Source organism: Bufo gargarizans, chromosome 1 (assembly GCF_014858855.1).
Source record: "Bufo gargarizans isolate SCDJY-AF-19 chromosome 1, ASM1485885v1, whole genome shotgun sequence".
Classification (NCBI taxonomy): Eukaryota; Metazoa; Chordata; class Amphibia; order Anura; family Bufonidae; genus Bufo; species Bufo gargarizans.
In genome coordinates, this window is record NC_058080.1 from 700,622,992 (window position 1) to 700,629,380 (window position 6,389).

Below are 6,389 nucleotides of genomic sequence, written 5' to 3' on the forward strand. Positions count from 1 at the left end.
CATCCAGTTCAGCCTGTTATCCTGCACTCTGTAAAAACGAAACCCATACAATGACGCAATTGAATTTTTTTTACATTTCCACCCCATTAATATTTTCTTTGCAGTTTCCCAATACATCGTATGGAATATTAAATGGTAATTTTAGAAAATACAACTTGACCCACAAAACAACAAGCACTCATACGGCGATGTGAATGTGAAAATAAAAAAAGCCTGGGCAGGAAACCAGTCACGTGACGCTCTTTTTCGTAAAATCCTACATGTGCCGACGTCATGTTTTTTACCTGGTTTCCAGGGAGACATTACTTCTTCAGCCCAAGACAGGGAAAGTGCTCAGGACAGGTCAGAACTATTCGTCTCCCTGGCGCATGCGCAGATAAGGTGTATTCAGGAGTTTGCACGTGTGCCAGGGGGATGAGTAGTTCTGGCCAAGTTCACAGCACCTCCTCTGTCCTGGGCTGTAGACGTGACACCCCCATCTGTAGACCAGACTGGAAAACTGGTAAAGGACATAAGGATGGCAGATGTAGGATTTTCCCGATCTTGGTCTTTAACTCCTCAGATGCCGCCGTCGATAGCGGCTGAAGTATCTGTGGGGTTAGACAGAGGGGGGGGGGGGCTCCCCCTGTCCACCGATCCGAGCCCCTGCTGTGAAATTGCAGGGCTACGATCACTTGCAATAACAGCCTGTGGCCTTCTGAACGTTCCCATACCTGTCATGGCTAACTGCCTGAAAAGCTGTTCCCGAGGCAGGCAGCCTCTAGGACCCGATGGGTCCTTATCCCAGTATAAGCCAGAGGCCCCATGCATCTTCTAAGGGGAGCATTGTCACCTGAGATGCTTTCTGACAATCAGAACAAGTTGTCTCTTCAGCGCTGAGAAGACCTGAAATAGCATCAGACAGAGGTTTGGAGAGGATGAGGACAGGGACAAATTAGGCAGGTTGAAATGAGGACAAAAGACTTATTAAATCCACCCACACAGTAACACAGGTATGCTCCAAAGAGGACAATATACCGTATATAGGGCTAGAATAGACTTTCAGATATGATGACATACCACTCAAAATTTAGCCCATGGTATATCATCTTCAAACATCACCATATAACCAGTATACCTCCCTATGACAACATACTTCACCATATAACCAGTATACCTCCCTATGACAACATACTTCACCATATAACCACCAGTATACCTCCATATGACAATATACTTCACCATATAACCACCAGTATACCTCCATATGACCACCACATAAGTAGTATATCCCCATATAACCACATTCATGACCAAATAACCAGTATACTGCCCTATAACGTCACACCATATAACCTGTATACTGCCATATAACCTCAAATATCACCATATAAACCTGAATACTGTTATATTCACAAATTATCACAAAACCAGTATACACCATACATCCTCACACGTCACCATTTAACCATTATACCGCCATATCACCAGATAACCAGTATACTGTCATATAACTTCACACACCACCAGATAACCAGTATACTACCAAATAACCTCAAACATCACCATATTACCAGTATACTGCCGTATAACCTCACATATCACCAGATAACCAGTATACCACCGTATAACCTCACACATCACCATATTACCAGTATACTGCCGTATAACTTCACGCATCACCAGATAACCAGTATACTGCCGTATAACTTCACGCATCACCAGATAACCAGTATACTGTCATATAACTTCACACATCACCAGATAACCAGTATACTGCCATATAACCTCACACATCACCAGATAACCAGTATACCACCATATAACCTCACACATCACCATATCCTCAGTATAATATCAGGACCCCATGGCACTGACCCTATTACCCATCATCTGTACCTTCTTTGCTAGCAGTAGTTACACAGTGATCAGTAAGATGACACAATGAGGATGATACTGCCCCCCACCCCTCCGCACACTGCGCTCTATTCATCGCCCTAGGAGTTCAGCCTTGTCCCACTCTCCACACTCATTGTCACTTAACGAGATCATGTCGTTAACAATCGTTGTTAATCCCACGTGTGACATCCCACTATTGTGGGGGAAACGTCACCAAGCCTGACATCAGCGAATTACACAATTCTCCTGTCTCCAGCAGTTACAGAAGTGACGCCCCCTACTCATCAGCTCTAGTGCTGGGGCTGACGGCACAGATACAGCACCCAGCGAGGAGCAAAGTACACGTACCATTCAATGTACTGACCACCAGACACCAAATGTACCACTGACCCCCAGACACCGAATGTACCACTGACCCCCAGACACCGAATGTACCACTGACCCCCAGACACCGAATGTACCACTGACCAGCAGACACCGAATGTACCACCGACCACCACACACCAAATTCTCCACTGACCACCGACCACCAAATGTACCATTGACCCCCAGACACCAAATGTACTACTGACCACCAGACACCGAATGCTCCACTGACCACCGGACACTAAATCTACCACTGACCACCGAACACCAAATGTACCACTGACCCCCAGACACCAAATGTACTACTGACCAACAGAGACCGAATGTACTACTGACCACCAGACACCGAATGTACCACTGACCACCAGACACTGAATGTACCACTGACCACCAACCACTGAATGTACCACTGACCACCAACCACTGAATGTACCACTGACCACCAACCACTGAATGTACCACTGACCACCAACCACTGAATGTACCACTGACCACCAACCACTGAATGTACCACTGACCACCAACCACTGAATGTACCACTGACCACCAACCACTGAATGTACCACTGGACACCAAATGTACCTCCGACCACTACATACTGAATGTACCACCGACCACTAGATACTGAATGTACCACCGACCCCCAGACACTGAATGTACCACCGACCCCCAGACACTGAATGTACAACTGACCACCAGATACACAATGTACTACTGTTGGTCAGTGTTTTATAAGAAACTACTACTACTGCTCAGATACCAAAACACTGAACGTACCATTTTTTAAAATTCAAGGTGAGAAGCGGATTCACTGGACACCAGGTATAAAACATTAACCCCTTCACTACTCTAGACCACCAAGGATATTACTAGTATTAATTGGGTCCAGCAATGGTATGATAAGGGATAGTATTGGGTTAAACGTACAGAATCAACCTAGTCCAGCAATAGAGTCAACCCTCGAAAAATAATTACTTTATTGAATTTCAAACACGTAAAGGAACTCGACCACACTGTTTGAAGGTAGATCCACCGGGGGTTGAGTGAGCTTTTAGTGGGTACGGGAGTAATGTCCCTATACTGATGCATCAGTATAGGGACATTACTCCCGTACCCACTAATAGCTCACTCAACCCCCGGTGGATCTACCTTCAAACAGTGTGGTCGAGTTCCTTTACGTGTTTGAAATTCAATAAAGTAATTATTTTTCGAGGGTTGACTCTATTGCTGGACTAGGTATTACTAGTATTAACCCTTTCACCAGCTTACCCCACCAGAAAAAATGTATTACAGGGAACACAATACTGTCGTAAAACAGACATGTCAGAAGAGGTGACAGCTCCTCTAAAGGGTTAGCGGACAGCTACTGACAGCAGCTCTTGCAGACGGCCATTCATCTGTGCGGTTGCCGTGTATTAGTTCTATAGCCTGCTGAATTTTATTTCACAGCAAAACCAGGGGGTCTTTGTGGGCTCCTATATTATACGGACTGTCTGTCATGAGACCACCCTCTATAACTAGCCACAATATGCTGGGACCAACAACAGCTGCCACACTTTGACGCAAAGAAGTAACAGTTAAGGACTAGAATAGAGTTGCCACCCGGCCGTTATCTCACCAGCAAGGCCGGTATTTTAGTGACCCTGCCGATGCAAGTAATTTTTTTCTACCGGCAATATTAATTGCCGGTATTTTCCTATAAGGACTGCTACTAATGAGCGCTCCTTAGTGCAGCCTTTACCCCCCACTCTCTCGTGCAAAAAACAAACAAAAACAAAAACACTCACCTCCTCCATTTGCTTGCGCTGCTGACTGGAAGCTCAGGACAAGACCTGCAAGAGGGCACAAATGGGGGGCATTATTCTAAGGCTACTTTTACACTCGCGTTTTTCAGTTCCGGAACGGAACGTTTTTTGGCCGGAGAAAATACCGCAGCATGCTGCGCTTTTTGCTCCGGACAAAAATCCTGAAGACTTGCCGCAAGGCCGGATCCGGAATTAATGCCCATTGAAAGGCATTGATCCGGATCCGGCCTTAAGCCAAACGTTGTTTCGGCGCATTGCCGGATCCGACGTTTAGCTTTTTCTGAATGGTTACCATGGCTGCCGGGACACTAAAGTCCTGGCAGCCATGGTAAAGTGTAGCGGGGAGCGGGGGAGCAGTATACTTACCGTCCGTGCGGCTCCCGGGGCGCTCCAAGCGCGACGTGACGTCAGGGCGCCCCAAGCGCCTGGATCACGTGATCGCATGGCACGTCATCCATGCGCATGGGGCGCTCTGACGTCACTCTGGAGCGCCCCGGGAGCCGCACGGACTGTAAGTATACCGCTCCCCCGCTCCCCGCTCCTACTATGGCAACCAGGACTTTAATAGCGTCCTGGGTGCCATAGTAACACTGAAAGCATTTTGAAGACGGATCCGTCTTCAAATGCTTTCAGTACACTTGCGTTTTTCCGGATCCGGCGTGTAATTCCGGCAAGTGGAGTACACGCCGGATCCGGACAACGCAAGTGTGAAAGAGGCCATAGAGTTCCGTCACAGGGGCTCTATACCGGAAAAGAACTGATCAGTTTTATCCCCATGCATTCTGAATGGAGAGTAATCTATTCAGGATGCATCAGGATGTCTTCAGTTCAGTCGTTTTGACTGATCAGGCAAAAGAGAAAACCGCAGCATGCTACGGTTTTCTCTCCGGCGAAAAAACCTGAAGACTTGTCTGAACGCCGGATCCGGCATTTTTTCCCATAGGAATGTATTAGCACCGGATCCGGCATTCAGAATACCGGAATGCCGGATCCGTCCATGCAATGCATTTGTGAGACGGATCCGCATCCGGATCCGTCTCACAAATACTTTCAGTCAGCGGCAGATCGGCGGGCAGTTCCGACGACGGAACTGCCCGCCAGATCACACTGCCGCAAGTGTGAAAGTACCCTAACTGGGGGGCACTAATGGGAGCATTATTCTTCCTGGGGGGCACTAATAGGGGCATTATTTTTACTGGGAAGCACTAATGGGGCCATTACTCCTACTGGGGGCTCTAATGGGGGCATTATTCTTACTGGGGGGCACTAATGGGGCCATTACTCTTACTGGGGGCACTAATGGGGGCATTATTCTTACTGGGGGGCACTAATGGGGCCATTATTCTTACTGGGGGCATTAAATAGGGCCATTACCCTTACTGGGGGGCATTAACTCTGGGGTGCACTAATGGGGGCATTACTATTACTGGGGGCTCTAATGGGGGGCATTATTAATTCTGGGCGGCACTAATGGGAGTATTAATAATATTGGGAGCCACAGTATGATAGCGACTTAAAGGGAGTCTTTCACCTAAAATCCCCATTATAGAACACTAACATCAGGATCTCCATTACATTCCCCATATTAGAATGCTACCTTCCATATTGCTGTCCATCGCCGATTTTCTCAGAAAAACACTTTTATTCAATATGTTAATTCGCTTTTGAAGGTGCCCAGGGGCGGCGTTCATGTGGCCGATGCCCAGGCCCCTCGGTGCTTTTCATACGAAACCCCTCCCCTTTCACCCCTCCATAGGTTTTTCTGATTACGTCCTCCTCTTAGTGAGAAATCCAACGCCAGCGCCGTTCAACAGATTCGCCTACGCACTTCATTCCCCATTATGGGCAGAGGCACAAGAGTGTTTAATGCGCATGTGCCGGCCCGTACATCCCGATCTAGCCGGCCTCATGCGGGTATTTTTGGTTAGGAAAGGTGCATACCTCCCAAGTGTTCCCCTTTTTTTCTTTTAGGTCTGAGGAACAGATTTGCACTATTACATTCATTACAATATTGATCCAGAATGTGTTTCTCTGGTTTATTTATTTATATATATTAAAGCCTGTCTTGCATATGATTTCATTTTTTTTACGAAATTTGGATTTTAGACATTTTTATATTCAGATAGTTTTTCTTTTACACGATAGCGCAAAATTTATCGACGTATATAAATATGCAGGAAAATTGGATCTTTCACACAATAAACCATAAGTGTCCCTTTTTGACCGTCCAAAAAGTTGGGCGGTATAAAGCTGGCAACCCTGGACTAGAACCAGTATCAATCTATACATGAGGAGTATAATCCTGGGACCTGTAGTTCCACAGCAAGAAAGCCTTAGTTT